At 39.0% G+C, this 21,230-nt stretch overlaps 1 protein-coding gene across 3 annotated transcripts in view; it reads right to left on the minus strand.

Moving 5' to 3' along the window:
• Nucleotides 1-21,230, minus strand: part of CTNND2 (catenin delta 2) — a 557,661-nt gene that overhangs the window by 483,282 nt on the left and 53,149 nt on the right. Inside the window, exon 1 of one of the 3 annotated variants that reach the window (XM_042464993.1) lies at nt 1,626-1,695. The exons of the other annotated variants lie outside the window; for them this stretch is intronic. The gene's annotated coding sequence lies outside the window, so the exon portion shown is untranslated. Of the gene's footprint in view, nt 1-1,625; nt 1,696-21,230 lie in introns of those variants that run through there. 3 annotated transcript variants of the gene reach the window in all.

Here is a 21,230-nt window from a genome sequence, read left to right on the forward strand (position 1 = left end):
ACTTAATAATTTCAATTGCATTCTCCACAGATAAAGAGATGTTCCAATCAAAATATGATTAATGCTTCTCTATTGTAGTTTTAAGAAATAGAAAATGTAACTTTGTCCCCTCCCCATGTATATCAGTAAAATGCAAATAACATATTTAGCATAGGATTAACCAGCTAAGCTTTACTGGTGTCAGAGCAAAAAAAATTATCTCTGAGAACAGGGGAGAAAGAACAAGCAAACATGTGATGTGCTTTAAAATATTATTTCCATATATTTCATTACTTTAATTGTGCTGAGTATTGCAGAGCTATATTGGTTTCTACTGTTGCTTTCTGACCAAGCGTTATCAAGTTATATGCCATATCCTTTATTTAGCTCAGGTAATTTTATGAAACTATTATTCATCATACGCTTTCCCTCTGTGATGTTTTGCTAGCAATATAACAAAAATCTCTAAAACAATTAAAAAAGTAATATGTTTTATGGGAATTAATTTTGTGAAAGGCAAGACCATACTTTACTATGCCTTCTTGGCTAGGTAATTAAGAAAGTCAAGAGGCTTGATGGGATGTTGTTTTGTTTTGCATTGAAAACCTGGCACCAGGAACAAGGCATTAAATTAAACCTCTCTTTTAAAAGGGTACACAGATTATTGCTCTGGGTACAAGTTGGGAGGGCAGTGAAGTCAGCAACGGATATTTTAGGCATATCCACAGACTGGGAACACTTCATTTATTTAATTTGCTGAGCAGTCACTCACAGTCTTCTTTGGATGTGGCATTTACTGAACAATTTGACTGTAAAGTTAGAATCACATGCTATCATAAAGTAACTGTCCATAGTCTATATTTTTCTATATTAGCAGATTTCTATGAATGCAAACTGCATAGGAAGCTAATAGTTTGGGGCCTGTTTTACATTAAATTTACATTAAATAAAGTACGAATTCTAGTTCAACTACAAAGCATCAAGTACAAAAGCTATAGCCAGAAGAAATGAATAGAAAGTGGGTGAATATGCAAAGGGACAGGTTTACATCTCAAAATAATAACAGGGTCAATGATCAAATGGGAGAGAAAGTGGAGAAATATACTAACCATGGAACCTAAATTCTTAGGCCTTAATTCAAATGAACTTTCCCTGGATTTTTTCCAAACAGAATATATGAAACAAATAAAACAACAGTCACAAATAAACATTTCCCAGAATGGTGGACCTAAGAAATTTAAAATGCAGCTGTCCTCGAAGTTTGTACACCTATAATCACACCAGTCTTATATTTAATAGTACATCAATGAACACAGAAGAAAACACAACAACAACAACAACAACAACAACAATAATAATCTATTTAAAAATGGTTGAAACTGTGGGTGAGTTTTATTTCAATGAAAGTGCAAACTAGTCTTAAGAAATTTACTTTAGTGAGTGATATTATTTTGATATGAAACTAAAAACCTTAAAGAAAACAATACACAACTATTGCCCATCAGAGCCAACTGGCTTGTTTTTGACATATTATAGCAGTACAACTTTCAGAAAGCTGGCCTGAAAACGCTTTCATGAAAAATTTACACATGAAATGACTACAACAAAGAGACAGATCAATTTAGCTTCTTCTCATTTTTTTTTACCTTTGCCGTACACTTTTCAAACTAACATTTCTTGATCAGTTCCAAAAAGTAAAAAAAAAAAAAAAAAAAAAGGAGGGGGGGGAAATAATCGCAACAGTTTATGGAAATAAACCCAGTCGACAAAGCTGAAGAGTGAGTTTTCCTTCTTTCCAAAGCGGTACCTTCAAGCAGGTCTAGTCATTTTGTTCCTTTCATCGTATATAAAATAAAAGTACAAGGTTTGAAATCATGAAGGCTAGGGACCATCCTGACCATCCACATAATGCAGATCAGCAGTCTTCTTTGGTGTGTAAGCATTAAAACATTTGCAGGGGGGGAAAAAGACAAGAAAAGGATGTAAAATACAGAGACTGAGACTTCAAGACTCAGTGGCGGCAGCCTTAAAGTAGGAAAGAATAGAATTCAGTCAGGCACAAAGGTCTCCATGGCAACAGTGAACAGAGCCCTCCCCTCTGTTATTATTTATGCAACATTTCATCACAAAAGGACCCTCCTGTTAGCCTAACTGGGACCCCCAAGCACTTTGCTTCTGCGATCCGTAGCACACAGGGTATTTGCATCCCCAAAATAACAATTATGTGGCCTTTAGTTTATGGAAACGTCCATTCAGTTCCTCACTTAATGCTGCATCTTCCAATTGGAAATACAGTTTGAACTCTGGACAGGACTCACATTTTCTGTGTTGAAATTCAAAATCGGTATTTTACAAACCAATGTTTATGTTTTTGTGTAGCCCTGTCTACTACATTTCACGTTCCTCTGTCTGCAGCTGTGTATGGTTAGAAAGTAAACCTTTCAGAAAAACACCTTCAGAGATCACTTTTAGAGAAGAAAGAAGAGCCTGGGTGCTAAACACAGCTGTATGCAGTGCTGGTGGTTAACATATTATGTCATGTTATAAGTTATATGTTATGTTATATGGTAACAAAATATGTTAACGTGACATGTTTTTACCTGGGTTTATAAAACAAGAGGCATTAATTCCTATTGTCTTATTTCTGTAATAGTAAAGGAGGGCATCACTGACCATCTGAAAAGAGTGAGAAATGGTTCTTACGTCACTAAGAAAGATGTGCAGTTTTAAAAGTCTAAACTATAAAATATATTGCTGAAATATAGCTATACGGGCAGATCCGCAACAATCGTTTGGCAAGACTTAGGGATGATTCAGAGAATCTGCAATGACCATCTGACCTGTATTTGACCTGCTCAATCTACACTGGAAACAGATGGGTATGTGTGTCAGTATGCTGCTGCAATACTACTTTAACAAATGGCAAGACCACCCAGTTCCACTGAGTAATCATGTCCTAAGCGCATGTCCCCAGATGTTGTGGGACTACAGCTTACAGAATCCGTTACCAAGACCAAACTGGCTGGAGCTTCTGGGAGCTGAAGTCTACCAACATCTGTGGATTCAAGGGTTCACATCAGCATTGTGCTGGAACTTGGATGTGCTACAGAGATGTCAGCAGCATCTGTGAGCAAGGGTGTTCAAATAAGTAAGCAGGGATTGAATGTTTGAGAAATACTGAAGAGACAGCCATATCATCTTATTACTATGAATTCTTGCCTCCTCATTCACATGTCACTGGGTAAGAAAATTACCTTGAGATAAGGAGAGTGTGGTAGTTGCTCCCATAGGAGGCAAAGCATTCGCACCACTACCACCAAGGGCTATTTGTACAACTGAAAACTCCAAAACAAAACTGACACTGGTGTACTCCACTAGCATGAAAACTATTGTGCAAATGATGGCATTTCCTTAGGAGATTATCGCACAGCTGAAAAAAGCATCTTACCGCTACCAAATTCAAGCTTCATTCAGGCTCTACCCTGGTGTTATTACATGGCTTTTCTCCTCAAAACCACCATCTGGGTACAGCCTGACTCCAATGCGGGTCCCTGAACTCACTTCAGTGGCTATTTTTCAAAGTTGGAAAGCTCCCAACTTTGAAAAATATCTGCCGAAGCAAGTTCTGGGACCTGCATTGGAACTGGGCTGTACCCAGATGATGTTTTGGCAAGAAAAGCCATGCCATAACACCAGGGTACAGCTTGGCTGGTCTATTTTCCATCCTGCCTAAAAGTAGCGATAGTGCAGCCACTTCTGAAAAAGCCCTCCCTAGATCTCTTGGCCATGAATAATTATAAACCAGTCTCTCACCTTCCATTTTTATGCAAGGTGATTGAGAGGGCTATTGCTCTTCAACTTTAAACCATCTTGGATGAAACAGATTATCTAGACCAGAGATCCTCAAACTCCAGCTCTCCAGATGTTTTGGATTTCAGCTCCCAGCATCCCAGATCATTGGCCAAGCTGTCAGGGAGGGCATTATGAGGTAGGAAGGAACTTTTCATGTGGGTGGTGATTGGCTGAGGGACAAAGAGGAAGGAGGAGCCTTTGTGGGGCTCTGGAAGGCTATTCAGATTGACTGTAGAATCCTGAGGTAGGAAGGACACTTGCATGTGTGCGGTGATTGGCTGAGGCTTCCGGGAGATGAAGTCCAAAACACCTGGAGGGACGGAGTTTGAGCACCCCTGATCTAGACTGATTTCAAACTGGCTTCAGGACAGGATACGGAGTGGAGACTTCTATGGCCGCGTTGGTGGATGATCACCACCTGAGTATCAACAGGGGAAGTGTAAATGTCTTGGTACTTTTGGAGCTCTCAGTGGCTTTCAATACCATCGACCGTGGTATCCTTCTGGAACACCTGAGAGAATTGGAGATTGGAGGCACAGTATTGCAGTGGTTCAAGTCCTATCTCTCAGTAGATTCCAGATGGTGATGCTTGAGGACAGTTGATCCCTCCAAAAGGGTGCTATCCTGCCCCCAATGCTATTTAACATCTACATGAAACCGCTGGGAGAGATCATCCAGAGGCATGGGGTGGGATGCTATCAGTACGCTGATGACACCCAGATATATCCCTCCATGCCTCAAACTACAGCATTAATTAAGGATGACATCTCTAAATGAATGTCTTAAGGTGGTAATGGACTGCACGAGGAAAAACTTACTGAAACTGAATCCAGATAAGAGAGAGGTATTTGTTGTTGGAGCTCCTAACTCAGGTATGGAGATTTGTCAGCCAGGTCTGGATGGGGTCACACTTCCCCTAAAGGATTGTGTTTGCAGCTTGGGGGTGCTCCTGGATCCGCCGCTTCTGATTTTAACTCAGATAGATGCAACGGCCAGGAGTACCTGTTATCAGCTTCAGTGATACGTCGACTGCACCCCTTCCTGGAACTTGAGGACCAAAAAGCTATAGTACATGCACTGGTAACCTCATGACTCAACTTCTGCAATGTGCTCTACATAGGGCTGCCCTTGCACCTAGTCCAGAAACTTCAATTAATTCAAAATATGGCAGCCAGATTGGTCACCAGAAGATCTAAGTAATGATCATATAACACCTATATTAAAATCTCTGCACTGGCTGCCTATTAGCTTCTGGGCACAGTACAAGGTGTTGGTTATAATATTTAAAGCCCTTCATGGCTTGGGCGCAGCTTACTTATGGGATCGCCATCTTTCATACAATCCACCCCACACACTGAGTTCCTGTGGTAAAAATGTACTGCAGCCAGCCAAAAACTAGGCTGGTGGCAGTTACCCAGAGGACCTTTTCTTCTGCTGCTCCCAAGTTATTGAATAGCCTGCTGGAGAAGATCCAACATATTGTCAGTCTTGGCTTCTTTAAAAAGGTGGTCAAGACATATCTCTTCCAGCAGGCATTCCCAGACTAGCCTCTCAGTGGCCTCCCATCAATTGCTCCCCAACCTTCCCTGCTTAGTTTATAATTAAAATGTATTTTATTGTGGATAGGAGGGTTTATGGGTTATGATGTTTTACTGTATTTTAATCTTGTTTTATTATTGTTAGCTGCTTTGATCTGCTTGGAGAGGCAGGATATAAATAAATATTATTTTTATTATTATTGAACCCCCCCATGTAGAGCAGCATTTGGTTTTGAATCATCAGGCCCTGTGTTCCCTCCTCTTTATTGATATGTGCATATTTTATAACCATATGTTTATTGTAATATTTGCATTAAAATTGTGGCCAATTTTATAACTGATAACCTGGTGTTTGGTTTCCTGTCTTGGTGCAATGCCCCTGCTGGAGTGGGAAGCCTCCACAAAAATTATGTTGTTTCTACTTGATGTGTTACTTTAAAATGGAACTCCATTATGCCTTTGTTACCACTTTTAAAAAGTCATTACAGTTAACACATTACAGCTGACTACATTAACTTGTTTCTTCCAGGTTCTGGTGAGGAAAGAGTGTGCAGAGTATTTTGAGCATATTTATTTTACTTGTTTGTCTTTCATCTCTGTGTGGATCACAGGATTATTAGCCTCCATTCTCCCCATTTTATTTTTAATAAATTGACACTGAAGTTTGTTGATTTGAATGCTCTTTTTGCATCTTCCTTTCCCTGTTAAATAATGTCTACTTCTTCTTAGATTTCTTAAAATAGCCCAGTACATTGAACATTGTATTTTGTCCATGTCCACACAGTTTTTGGCGTACAACATAGTTTTTTACAGACAGAATGTTTCCCTCACCCATTGCATAATTATGTAAACTCAGATTTCTTGGTTTTCAACAACAGGGTAGCTGGTAGGAGGTTACTATCATTATGATAATTGATTCAATTTAAATTAGTTAGAGCATCAGTGAAAGTAGCATGAGTAAAACAAGAGAAAATGATGTTATTTCCAAAGTGGCCATGACAGCAGTAGTGCCTGAAGGAACAAAACTAAGGTATGAATTCATAATAAATGGTCTTAGACCATAGCAATAGTCCAAGATATAAAAGGGAGGAAGCAATAAGTATGGGAAACCAAGAGGGAGATATATCAGCATCACAAAGGAATTGTCTTGTGCTGTTAACCACATTGTTTTTTTAATGTTCAATTTAGTAATATTGAACTCCTCTGTATAGATTAATCTAACATTTGTTACTATGCATAATTCAAAATGCTGGTTATGACCTTTAAAGCTCTATAAAGCTTGGCTCCAGACACCAACTGAAATAATGCATTTGATATTATGAGCCTCCCTGACTTTTAGAGCATTTTGGGGTCTGGGGGGCTTTTCTGTTACAACCACAGATACTTTTGGTGACAACAGGAGAGAGAGAGCTTTCTCAGTGACTGTTCCTCACTTGTGGAATTCCTTCCCACACGAAGCTCGGTTGCCCCTTCCCCCAATCTACTTTCTTTCCACCAGCAAATAACTTTTTGTTTAGGCAAGACTTTGCCTTGTAAGTTACTACAGCAGAAGGGTGTTGTTGTTTTTTTAAGTAATGTACAATTAGGCCTCCACACTTGCGAATTTGACTTTTGAGGATTTGATAATTCAAGGATTAGATTAATACATTCTGTCTAGGAAACTCTAGGTCCTCCAGTGCAGCTCTGCCAGAACTTTGGAACCCTGTGTCTATAAAATTCTATTACTGGACTGTGGTATCATCATAATAATTGCATTGTGAAAAGTATTGTGTGTCTCAACACCTGTTAAAACTTTTAAATTTGAACCCAGCCAGAAGAAAGGAAATACAGGAGAAAGGAGAAGCTGAGATTTGAGATCATCCTATTGTATGACTGGCATTCTGTTGATGGAATTCTGGATCCAAATCAGTGACTGACTATTAATGAACTGAGATGCTGTGGTGTGACAGCTGGCACCACCACCACAACTCCTTCTAAAATCCAACTGTGACTGATGGCCCTCTACAGAAAAAGAGTCCCAGAGCACCTTTCTTTATAATACAGGCAAGAGCGAAATGGAAGAGGAACCACAGAAGATAGACAAAACCCAAAGAAGCAGAAGATGCTTTCTGGAGAAAAAGGAGGAGCAGGAATGCAACAGCTGTATTTTCAAAACAAAGAGAGAGAGAGAAGTTTTGGTGGCATCAAGACAATGCAATGGGGACCACAAAAATGGCCTTGGACAGCTGCATGTGTAAGTTATTCTGGTGCTGTTATCTCTTATTAAAGCCTAGGAGGAGGTGGGAGAAGAAACTGAAAAATATTGATGTTTCCTAAGTCATCTTATTTTTTGCTTTATTTATATCATTTAAATGCAACTAAGGGAAACAGACCACCCCCATACTCTGGCTTCCAGGCAGCTTCAGAGTGCAGCATTTTGATGTTGCACACTCTGAAGCTGCCCAGAAGCCAGCATCATGCTGCCAACCCACCCACCCACGAGCTGGCTTCAGGGCACTCCAGTGGCAGAGTGTTTACATGCTGCACACCGTAACAACACTGTAAAGACATGGAAGGGAGTGAAAAGCTGGTGGTTTTTTTTTTTTTTTTTTTTTTTGCTGGCTCAAAAAGGAGTGGCAATTTGCCACTTCTTTTGGGGCTGGGAAAAACATGGATTGGAGCCATGACATGTGGTTGCTACAGCCCCAACCTGTCTCTCTCTTGGGGCAGTCTGTTTCACCACTGAATTTATATTTATTTATTCAAATCATCAGTGAATTGATTGCAGATTTGTGAACGAGGGACTTTCAGCTTGTAATACATCATTTTAACTGACTGAATATTCCCAATTAACAGATTAACAGTGAATTTATAAAAAGCCAATATTTTTTGCATACTCTTTCCCCAAGTGTTTTTCCTGTCAGTCTTTAACAGAGATAACAGCACTTGCATAATTTACAGGGCTTTTATTAGTATAATATGGATGCTATATATGTAGCACTTGATGTAGACCATAGAGCAAGCGTGATACAAACACAATGATGACTATGATAGTGGTCTGAGAGGGTATAATGCAGCTTCATTCCAATGCTGAGCAAATTTCTGTCACATCAGTGTCTGAGCTGAATGTTATTTGGGAGCCCCATTTAGAATGTTTAGTCCTGTGTTCAGCTCCTGAATTGCCCCTATGCCAGTGGTTCTCAAACTGTGGGGTGAGACCCCCAGAGAGCATGAGAACTGCTGAAGGGGGCCATGAGATTTGGAGGCTGATACTACTCTTTCCTTCTCTGTTCCCCAAGCTTTTTTCTGTCCTGGATGGGAAGGGAAAGGGTTGGGGCTTGTAGCCTCTGCCTGAAGGATGAAGAAAAAGGAGAAAGAGATCTATTTCCTTAAAAAATATTAAAATATGAATATACATGAATGTGTGAACAAAAATATGAATATAAACAAACAATTTTTTTGTTCATATACTGTGTTGAGTGCCCCCCCTCCATGTCCACATGTAAAAGTCTGGCCTCTTGTGAGGCATTCCATTTGAAGGAAGAGGATAAGGAGGCAATTTTTGCCCACTTTGGCATCTATCTCTGCTACTACCACCACTTCTCACATGGTTGATTTCTAAGCCCTCAGAGCAGAATTTAGAAAGGGTTGAGGTGTGGAAAAGGAATTTATAAAATCGGTTCTCACCTTCTACCCACAGTATGACTGAGTTTGCTAGTCTCCTTTCTTTGCAACTCTGGATAAAACCATAAAATGGAAGGTGGTTATGATATTGTTAAGCAGTTATAAAGCATCTAAAACATAAAGCATCAGCACTGCATGGATATTAATATCTAAGGTTATTAATATATTATATGAAATGAAATAAAAAGTTGGTTTCCCTGGTAATGTAATGTCATATCCAGAAGAAAATCAAGGCTTTTGACTTCATTGATCATGAAAAGCTATGGGATGTTCTCTAATACAGGGGTGTGCCAATACACTTGATAGTTCTGCCAAGAAATCTATACTCAGGAGAAGAGGTCACAGTGAGAATAGAAGATGGAGAAATGGAATGGTTGCCAATAGGCAAAGGAGTCAGGCAAGGCTGCACATTATTACCATACTTGTTCAACTTGTATGCAGAAAATATCATAAGAAGAGCAGGGCTAGACTCAGAAGAAGGAGGAATGAAGACAGGAGGAAGGAAGATCAACAATCTAAGATATACAGATGATACAATATTAATAGTGGAAAACATCAATGACTTTGAACAATTACTAAGGAAGGTCAAAGAAGAAAGTGCAAATGCAGGCCCACTGCTGAACATAAAGAAAACAAAATAATGACCTTAAATTCAAATTAGACAATGAGGAAATTTAAATAATCAAAGATTTGTTGTTCCTTGGATTAAACATCACCTAGAATGGAGACTGCAGTCAAAAGATAAGAAGAAAACTAGGAATGGGAAGGGCAGCTAGAGAAGACCTTAAAGAATAAAGATATACAACTGAGCACCAAAGTTAGAATCTTCCAGGACATAGTATTCCCAGTCACTATGTATGGAAGTGAGAGTTGGACTGTGAAAAAAGTAGATAAAAAGAAAATCAACTCATTTAAGATGTGGTGTAGGAGAAGAGTGCTGAGTATACCATGGACAGCCAGAAAGACAAATAAAGGGGTACTTGAATGAATCAGGCTGGAAATACAGTCGGCCCTTCTTATATATGAATTTTTTATACACGTATTCAAGCATCCATGGTTTGAAAATGTTCAAAAAAGTATAAATTTCAAATACCAAACCTGGATTTTCCATTTTTTATGAGGGACACCATTTTGCTATGTCATATTTAATGGGACTTGAGCATACACGGGTTTTGTTATCCACGGGGGATCTTGGAACCAAAACCCAGCGTATAACAAGGGCCCACTGTACTCCTGGAGGCCAAGATAATTGAACTGAGGCTGTCATACTTTGGTCACATCATGTGAAGACATGACTCATTGGAAAAGATAATAATGCTGGGCAAGGTTGAAGTTAGAAGAAGGAGAGGTAAATGGCACACCAGATGGCTAGACTCAATTAGGGAGGTCACCAGCATGAGACAGCAGAAAATGAGCAGAGCACTGGAGGACATGGAGACTTGGAAAAGTGTCATTAGTCAAGCTGAGGGCAGCTAACAACAACAATATATATATATATGCCCTATATACTTGACTATAAATCAAGAAATTTATGCCTCAAAATTGACTATAAAATCCTGGGTTGACTTATATATGGGTCAATAACTAGTACTGCTTAGAAAAATCCTAAAACAAGCAAGTCTGATGCCCCACTCTTGGTGCCTCCAGGCACTGTGTTTCTCTCTCTCTGTGTGTGTGTGTGTGTGTGTGTGTGTGTGAGAGAGAGAGAGAGAGAGAGAGAGAGTTTATTTGCAAGCCTCTCTTTCCATGAAAAAAAAAACCACCTCATTTAACTCCACTTGCTTCCCCTTCAGTCTGATTTTGCAAACCTCTTCCCTTGGAAGAAAGACTGCATTTAACACCACCTGCTTCCCTTCACAGTCTGATTTCCAAGCCTCCTCTCCCCAAGGAAGAAAGTCCACATTTAACACCACTTGCTTCCCTTCTCAATCTGATGTTAAAACTTCTCCTCCAGCACCTGAGAATCAGTGTTAGGTGGTCTGGAGAGACCCAGAGAAGCAAAAGGAGGTATGGAAGTGGTATTTTCTCCTTTCCATCCTTTCTTATAGCCCCTAAGTTTTTCCCTTGACTTATCCATGGGTCATATCAAAATCCATGATTTTGACCCTGAAACCTTCCCTCGACTTATACATGAGATCAAGTAGTACACAAGTGTGTGTGTATGCTTTTCTTTGGGAACAATTAATAATTTTCTAGACATTCTCCAATCTAGACACTGACCAGTCTGACAAACAATGGCTGCATTAATTACCTTCATAGCATGCACTGGGCTACTCTATCCTTGTATAGCAAGGCTCAAATTTAAGTACATGCTATATTATAATTAATGGCTGGTAGATGTAAAACTAAAAATAGTGAAAATTAACATTTATCTCTGAATGCTTTAATAAACTCAGTGCAAAGATTTGTACAGTACATGCTTTCAACATCTGGTTCATGCATATACTACAAGGGACGTTTTCTGATGTCTGCAGAAAAATTGCTGATCCAACCTTCGGGCAATCCATTCAACCATTCTTTTTGTGGAAGAGACAAATGGGGATGAGGAAGTAAAGGGATTCTATATTATATTTAGTAGAAGAAACAGACATGATACACCTTTAATACTCCTTCATTGTCTGCTGCTATAATAGGAATGATACAAAGATTACAATCTATTATTCACGCATTTGCACAAGGGGAAAAATCTAGAAAATAGTATTTTAGATATCCTTTTATCTAAGATAATACTGCTTTTATGTTAATCTCTTTTCTTTATATATGAAATTCCTCTGTAACCACAGCTAATTCCTCTATAGCCACAGCCAAGCTAATTTCTCTATATCCACAGCTAAGCTAATGACTCACTCCAAAGGATTAGTAGTTTTACCTTTGGAGATATACTGCTATTCTGTTTGAGGAAGGTAATAAAAATTCTGGTGACAGAGCATGAAAAATGCACTTAAGATAAACTGATGTTCATATGAATAACTTTCCACAAAATGTATTTGCTCTCCAAATGTGAAACACCCTCAGCTGGTCTCATCAGCCAACTTTGAACATATGTCAGTTTCTTCCACAAACAATTCACACATTGGGTTACAACGTGCTACACATCTGCCTACATTTCACCTTGTGCGCCTACTTAACAGGGTCCTCTAAGCTAACTGAGGGCCAGAACAGACCAGCATAAAAAGCCAGCTTGAGAGTTTAGCATGCAGATGGCACAAACCTCAAAGGTGCCCGAAAGCTGGCTTCAAGCCGCCCAACTGTTTACATAGGGACCAGCTTTTGGGTTCTCTGGTGGTATGGCGTTTATATGCCACATGCCACGGGAGTGCCTTAAAGCTGGCTTCCTGCTACACCGGGGTGGAAAAGCCAGCTTTTTGCCAGCGCAAAAAGGAGCAACTGTTCGCTGGTCCTTTTTTGGCCAGTAAAAAGGCATATTGGGGCCACGGCAGGCAGTTGTTGTGGCTCCAATCCAGCTTTGTCAGGGACGGCTTAAAGCTGCCCCTTCAGGGCAGTCTGTTTCACCCCTGAGTATATTCATTTAGGGGTTTCTCATACTAATTAGTCAATTCTGCTTGTTCCATTTGAAAAACATGTTCCTGTACTTGGAAAGGTAATGAAATGGCAGAAAGGTAGCAGAATGGCAATGCACTCTTTCACACATTGCAGCATTTGGTATTCCCATGTTTGCTTTCTTGTACTTGAAACACAACAATGTAATCTAAGCCAGTATGTTTGCTCTGCCTCCTGCCCCACAATTGCTGGTTGTTGTTTTTTAAAGGGAAGTTGTTTTGGGGGTAATTATCCATTTCACAGTTATGGAATCATCTCCCTCTATGCCCAGATTAGGAAGATGAACAAGCACCACAACACTTGCAAATAATCAAATCCGCAAAAGTCAAAGCCTCAAATGTTGAGGGCCAACTGTTTATGAAAAAGTAACAGTAGTCCCTTGACAGGTATGTCTAGTTGTAACTGAGTACTAAGCTGAAGAGCCAGTGTTGTCCAAGGACTGCTCTGACTGTCATGTGGCCAGCATGACTGCACTAAACTCTGTTACCTTCCCACTGAAGTGGTACCTATTTATTCACTTGCATTTGTATGCTTTTGAACTGCTAGGTTGGCAGAAACTGGGACTAGTGACAGTGTAATGCAGTAGCACTGGAACAGATATGTATATTATTATTTTGGGGGAGATGTTGACTTGGTTTGGGGTGACTGTGGATTTAAATAGTCCTCTGTTCACCACATGTCCATAATTTCAAACCATACTTCCCATTTCTGCCACACATTCTTCTGAATAACCTCATTTAAAAGCTTATACATGCTTATTTTAAAATAAGACCTATTTACCTCAAGAAGAATTATGTCTAAGTATATATAATACAGTCAGTGCTCTTTATTTGTTTGGAAATGGGAAAGGAACCTAGAGATACTAAAGTATTTAAGGTCAATACAAAAGGGTAAAGGGTATTTAGGCTTGCAATGAAGTGGTTATAACTGATTTTTGAAGGGAAATGCTCTACTTTGAAACAAAGAAAGGACCGCAAAATTGCAAGCAACACTTGAGCCAAGCCACACAAAAATACTGTGGCAATGAAGAAGCATTCAGGCTAAGAGTATGCATGGCTGTAAAGACTGCTAACAGCAATTACCTAGATCACTCAGTGCAGACTAGGAGATAATTATCCAGACAAGTCAAGGCTTACACTGTCCTCAAGACCTTTGATAATTGTTTATTAAAGCAACTCATTTCAAATTGCATCACCACAAGTAAGACCTGCATACATTTAAAGTAGCTTGGGTTACAAGTCAGTTTAGAATTGTTCCTATACTTTATCATGCATATCAAGCTTACGAATGCACACAGAGAGACACTGACCACCCCCACCTCATACTGACAAGGGAGAGCAATATGTCTCGACATATGTGCACTGCTAGAGAAAGATACAAATTTTATTGAAATGAGTTAATTGTTTCTATGTCCTATAGGCAAAAGGAGATAAATGCCAATGAAGCACCCCATATATCTGGAGTGGTTCCTGCCCTCATGGTCATTTTCATTTGGACATCTAGATGTTCCTGCAATACAAGTCCTATCATTCATCTCCAGTCCGACAGGAATTGCAGTCTAAAATCATCTGCAAAGACACATGTCATCTCACCCAATGTATAGTCTGCCTTCAAGAATACATGGCTAAGGCAACTACAAAACAAACAAACAAACAAACAAACAAACAAACAAACAAACAAAATTCAATAATGAAATACCTAAAATGATATCTAATATTCAAAACACATCAATGCATGTACACCCAGAGTTCTGATTGTACATTAATGAAATATATTGTAATATATTTACAATGTCAAACATATTCAACATAGTTAAAACCAGGCAAGATTGGTGATGTGCTCTTACTCTAAAATAGTTATTTCTATGATATAGTTCTTATAGTATTTGTTATAAAATGCATACTTTGTATATTAAAGGGTAAGAAATTCTCATTGGAATATACAGACACTTACATTACACTGTAAGAAAATAACCTCATGTAATTACTACCTTGATCTTCTCTGAGAATCTACCATACGTTTCCACTTTTACTATAAATTTTCTCTAAAGTTATTGCATAGATATATGGTATAAATTCCTTATAGAATATTTTTATGCATTAAAAACTTAATTGAAACACCTCCCCTTTATCCTCTAAATTTGGCATTCCTATCATAACTTCAGTAGACTACAGGAGCAGACCATGACCACTAGCTAAAGCAGTGTTTCCATTAAGGAACCCCTTTCCTTTGTGAATAGTATTTCCAGTAGGAATAGCTCAACATAACATACAAGTTGCTCCCAGTTCAAATTTGCTCTTACTTCAACTCTGCTGCCACTCACTCCATGAAACCTGCTCAGTTGAACTCAGGGCGAATAAAGAATGCAGAAGCCTTCCTGGCAGAGAAGAAAAGGTACTGGATTATCTGAAATTATGTGTGCCTCCTCAGATTCTATATAATTCAGAGGAGAGTGCAAAAATAGGCACCTATTGCTTTCTTATCTATAAAGAGAAATTTGGCATATCAAGAGGATAAACTAAATGACCCTCAAATGCTTGATACATAATCCACAGTAGAGTAGTAGTCTTTTTATTCCACTGTATAAAAAATAGTGCCTTCTGGGAAGGCAAGAAGATAAGCCTGGGTGGGCAAGATAGGATTAGACAGTTATGGGGACCGCCTGGAGCAGGGGTAGGCAACCTGCGGCCCACGGGCCGGATGTGGCCCAGCGAGGCCTTGGGACCGGCCCCAGCCCGGTCCTGCTGCTGATTGCCGCCGGGGCCTTTGGGGGGCAATTCTCAATAGAAGCCTCAGAAACATGCATTTATATTAACATTTTTTAAAAAATCAGCAAATTTTTTTACGTGTCCTCCTTTATTTTTTTTAAAAAGTGTCTTCCATTTGAAAATTTTGTCCTACATTTGTCCTGGTTTATTTATATATTTATTTATTTATTTAAAAAATATTTAATTATTTATTTTTTGGCTTCGGCCCCCCAGTTGTCTGAGGGACAGCAACCTGGCCCCCGGCTCAAAAAGATTGTCTACCCCGGCCTAGAGCTTGGAGATGTTACTTTTTTGGACCACACAAAACCCTCACTCACAACCAATGGCTGGGGAATTCTGGGAGCTGGAATTAGAAAAAAAAAACTTCTAAAAGTGTTGAAAAATTCAGTGTAGATTAAGGCAAAAGGAGCAGCAGAGGTGGTCACAGTCAACAGAAAGGCCAACTGTGACATTTACTGTCTATATTTTTGGTGTGCCCTGCTCTTCAAACCCAAAATTATAATCTCTCTTCCTTCACTGTCAAGTTGCTCAGAATTTCCTCAGACAAAGACCACACAAGAAGCATCTCATCTTAGCCATTACTACTTGAATGAAATGTGTATGCCCACAGACAACACTATTCCAGATTTCATTTGCTCTCCCTTCTTTCTCTGAAGTAGGAAGGATCATGTCAGGGACATGCGACCTGGCCATTCCAGGAAAAGAAAAATCACCTAATTAAAACCCTGTGGTTAAATGGGAATCCTACCCTACCCAGGACTGGACAAACTCAAAATTCCAGAAAATCTTAAGCAATTCTGACTTGGCTACATTCAGTGTGTGAAGCCTGCATCCAGTCCATTGTCACTTGGCTGAAAGTTAATGGCTGAATGTTGTTTGAAAAAGGTCAATGGATAATTCAGGTAGGTATATTTGAAATAAAAATTGAAACAAGTAGGCTTATTACAAATAGAAAGGATATGGGGATTGGCCTTTAGGGATATGTGTGTGCATATGTTTGTGTGCTTTTAAAACACCCTTCTAAGGTTAGTTTGTTTCTCTGTAAGTTAATGAACTCATACTTTGGAGAATGACTTTTTGTTCATTTTGGATGTTCTGCTCCAGAGCAGGAAAGTTTCATTAATAGCTGGATCAATAGGCAGATCAATAAGAGAAAGTGAAAACAACCTGGCTAATAGGATTTGAAAGGCTGATAGGATCATGTCAGACTAGAAGAAACAGGGCATGAATACAAAAGTACCACTTTACTAGAATGCACCCTTTTTAAGATTTACCTACTTCATTTATTGTCTTAAAACCCATTGCATGAACTGCAGCAACCAAATTTCAGTCATTATGGTTAACTGCTCTGAACAATGCAGAAGACTACCCATGAAATCCTGCTGATTTCATGGACATTTAATTGCAAAAGTAATTGAAAGCATACATCTAACTTGGAGGGTTGACTAAACCAATTCTTCTAAGCATAAAATTTAAAAAGTTAATTCAGAGTTGTTGCAATACCTATAGTTACATGCAAATTAAATTCAGAAACCAGAAATAAGGATTTGTTTTTGAAAAAATAATTAGATATAATCAGATATAATTAATGAATGGATATTTCATTTAGTCTAAGCTGCTGCAAGTAGAAGCTGGCCAAGCGACTTATCTGCTATTCTCCGATATCACAAGATTATTTACATCTTTTTATGTATGCTATCTTTTTACACATGTACACCACAAGTTTCATACAGTGAGTTACAAATAAAGCTATTCTAAAGCATGGACTCTCAACGTACAGAGAGCTTCTCTTTAGTTGCTGCAGGAGGATAGAGATGAAGGGGACTATCTTTTCCTGTGCCTGGCAACCCATCTTCCCAGGAAGCCTTGCAACAAACACAGACTTCCCATAAATAGTGGGAAAGGCCAAGCAATCCCCAGTGTAGCAGCTGGAAGAGGAAATCTTAAACTTAGGAAGCCCTCCTGGGGAGCATATAAGTGATAAGTACTAAGGACTCCAACCAATCTTCTTTAACAGGCTTCCCTGCTCTCACTCCTGCAACTTGAGCTGTATGTGCAGATTTTGGTGCAGTCACATATTGTCCTAGTTTGCTCACTGAGATATGTGGATGTTTTATCCATATCACAACTCTTGGGCTGATAGGTTTGGATACTGCTGAATGCACAATAGGGAGAGGGGGATTGAAGCCTGTGTGCCCACTAGTAGTGTCTCATCCCATTACTATTTGATGAGATAGTTGTCCCTAGTCCAAAATATCTGCTATGCCACATGGGTGGGATTGATTTTGGCAAATCAAAAGGCAATACCATTATCTTGCAGGCAATGGAAGATATGTGTAAGGTAAAGAGGTGTTGGCCTTCTGCTCAACTGGCTTGGTCAGCTATTTTGCCAAAATGTACATGGTGGTGAGGACAGAGTGGGAGAACCTAGATGTCTTCAATGTGCCAGATGTAATGTTAACAGAAAAATAATATGTAATGCCATGAGAAAAGGAGTGGGTCATTCTCTATAAGAAAGAGGGGAATCTTTGGGGATGAAGGTGTTAATGTGTCTGTAAAATATTCTTTGAAGATCCACAACAGGACTTGAAGAACTTCTTCACTTGCATGGTGGGGGAAAGGAATTAAGCAGAAGCTTGATCTTTCTGTGGCAGATTAGTGAGGAAACAGAGAATCCTGGCAATTATTAGTGAGCACCACTGGCATGTTTTGTGAAAGAGTTTTCTCTTTGAGTCCTGGAACTCAGGGATGAGAATGTGAACAACCTTTAAGACTGGGCTTGATTGGCTTTCCCCTTTGGGGCTTCAGGAAGAGGCCAGCATTTTCAGAGTCCCTGAAATGGACCAGCTTGTCTGTAGCGTATGGGGTTTCTCTCCCCTGAAATGGGAGTAAATACAAGCTTGAGCATGTTCTTCTATGTTTGTCCTCTTTGACGAGTGACACATGATCTCCCAATTATACCAAAGAAAAGATGAAACACAAAACTTTGTCAGTCTTCCTTTTCCACATCAACATGTATGGGGAAGCACTGATTGCCTCTTTGCTTCATGCTCAACTGCTCCTCCTTCCAGTCTCGTTTGCTGCTGCTGAACCCCATGGCAGAGGACAATAACTTCAGTTGTCCTGTTTTGTTGTCACATGTGGGTTACATTTGAATAAAGAAAACAGAAGTACATGTGACTGATTACAAAGGGAAGGCAAAATATTTATACATTAATATGCTATGTATAGGGTTTTGAGTGCTCGACTACAACTCTGGAAACCAGGATTTGATTCCTAACTTGGCCATGGAAACCACTGTGATCTTGGGCAAGTCACACTCTCTCACCTTCAAAGGAAGGCAAGGGCAACTCCCCTCTGAACAAATTCTACCAGGAAAACCCTGTGGTGGGTCATCTTAGGGTTTTCATAAGTCAGAGATGACTTGAAGGCACACAATAACAACAACATGGCTACAATTCTTAAACAGGTTGTAAAGAAAGGGAGCCCTGGTGGCACAGTGGTTAAATGCTGGCACTACATCCAGTCACAGCCATAAAGTTGTGAATTTAATCCCAACTATGGGCTCCAAAGTCAACTCAGCCTGGCATCCTTCCGAGGTTGCTAAAATGAGTACCTATCTTGTTGGGGGCAATTAGCTTACACATTGTAAACTGCTTAGGGAGTGCTTAAGTGCACTGATAAACAGTATAGAAATGTACTTACGATTGCTGTTGCTATTTAAATAAACCCAATAAAAAAATCAGCAAATGTTTATTTAAAACAGAAAAAGATCAAAAATAGCATTTTATTTTATTTTACATCTTAAAAACCTCATATTCTAGTTATATCCAGTTATTGCTCAGGAAACATCTGTTAAACAAAAAGATTTTTTCTTCTTTAAAAGAAAGGTTAGGAAAACATGATACACAGTTCAATGGTATTTACAGTGTAGACCTTAAAATGCCACAAAACATATTAAGAAAATTTACAAAGCATTAAATACTACAGGATTGTTGTTGTTGTTTTTAGTAATTCTTTCTAGCAAAAAACTGCTAGAACTCCCATTCAGTGTTTAATTTGTGTAAATGTTACAGAATCTGTTTTTGTACCCTTCAAAGTACTAACTGAGTAAACAAGAATTCAAACATTTTATGGCAAATACTAAAGAAAAAGAGCAAACCAATAGAGCAAGCAAGCAAGCAAAAAATAACAATACTGGATTCTCGTTACTATTCCAACAGTGCAATCCTATATACACCTATTTATAAATAAGTTCTCTCAGGCCCATTAAGTCATAAATATGTCATACATACATATATATGGGATACACCACGTAGTGGACAAACTAAAGGGATGTTAAATAAGTGTCCAACGTGATAATGTGACCCAGATTTTCAAGACTTTTACAGTTAAGTACTTTATTTCAATCTCTTGAGTGCTCTGAAATTACAAGATGGTTGGATATTGCATTCAGTATTGTCAATGGCCAACTTCAAATCCACCTGCACTTCATGTGAACTTCAGCCTACCGAAAAGTAAAATATCTTCAGTGAAGATACAGCTGCTGTTATATTAAGCTCAGCAGGGAATCTTCCCACTCTCCTAGCCAAGCCTGCTCTTGAGGGTGGATCTCTTCATTTTCCTTTCATCAGTTTTTTCCTCATATGACTGCTATAAAATCTGAAGGGACTCTAGAAAAATACAGCTTCAACCAAACTTTCAGAAAAGACTCAAAGGAAAAGGGGGATATGATAAAATGGAAGATTCAATACCCACTGTAGTAACTCGTATTAACAAGATAGTACAGGATCTAGGCCAGTGAAAGGCTTCAACCAAAGCTGAATTCCTGGAGCAAAACAATGAATAACCTTGAGCTATTAAAAGTTTTTTCTAAGGGAATGCAGCACATAAGATCAAGGATATCAAAAATAAACAGCACATATGTTCAGGCCTCTTTCATCAAGAAGAACTCCAAGTCAATAAATAACAACAACAACAGGCTGCTGCCTTACAAATCCATTGACAGTCCCTGGTTTTCCTCTGGCAAGGAAATGGAGGCAGACCTTCACCACATTATGCCTATACCTTCTTCTTTGGTGTTGTGGGAAGGGAACTAGAAAACTATAAGATCATAGAATAGAGTGGATGCTAACATAATCAGAGAAATTTAAAACTACAACATTTTATTCCAGTTTTTTAACTGATCAACCAAGGAAAACAAACATGATTCTGCAACAAAATATTGTAATTGGAAGTGCTTCTGCTTCTATTTGCCACCACCTCATCTTGTCACTTCTTACAACACTCAGTGGCTTAGTAGGAGGAGGTCTTGCCTCGTTTTCCATGCATGTGTTAATCTTAGTATTTTCACTGAGAGAATGTGAGTATTGCTAGTCACACTAAAACAGTGTTTGGTTCCTGCCAGTGTTGTTTACCTGCCTTTTTCCCAACCGGGGAGTCAAGGTGCCTTATGAAAGTCAGAAAGAAGTATAGCTTAAAAGTACACATCATTCAAAGATTAAAAATATAGTGAAACTATAGAATTAAAAGTAGTGAAAAGTATGACCATTAAACAGAAAGCAACAAATATAAATAATATAACACATAATGAAGCCCCCCCCCACCAGGAATGAGCCCTGAAAGGCCTACTGAAAGACAAAGGTTTTTGCTTGCCTACCAAATAATATCAAGGAGGGTGCCAGTCTAAGTCCTCTAGGCAAGGAGTTCCAGACAACTCATCCAATAAATCCACTGTCTCTTTTTAGTATTAATTGTAATAATATTCCAAGCTATCAAACTAAAACTTCAAGTGCTGAAGGCTAGTGTCTAAACATCATCTACCACAAAGTTTTATCACCTAATATATTTCATTTAAGTTATAATCAGA

This window comes from Sceloporus undulatus, chromosome 4 (assembly GCF_019175285.1).
Source record: "Sceloporus undulatus isolate JIND9_A2432 ecotype Alabama chromosome 4, SceUnd_v1.1, whole genome shotgun sequence".
NCBI classification, from domain to species: domain Eukaryota; kingdom Metazoa; phylum Chordata; class Lepidosauria; order Squamata; family Phrynosomatidae; genus Sceloporus; species Sceloporus undulatus.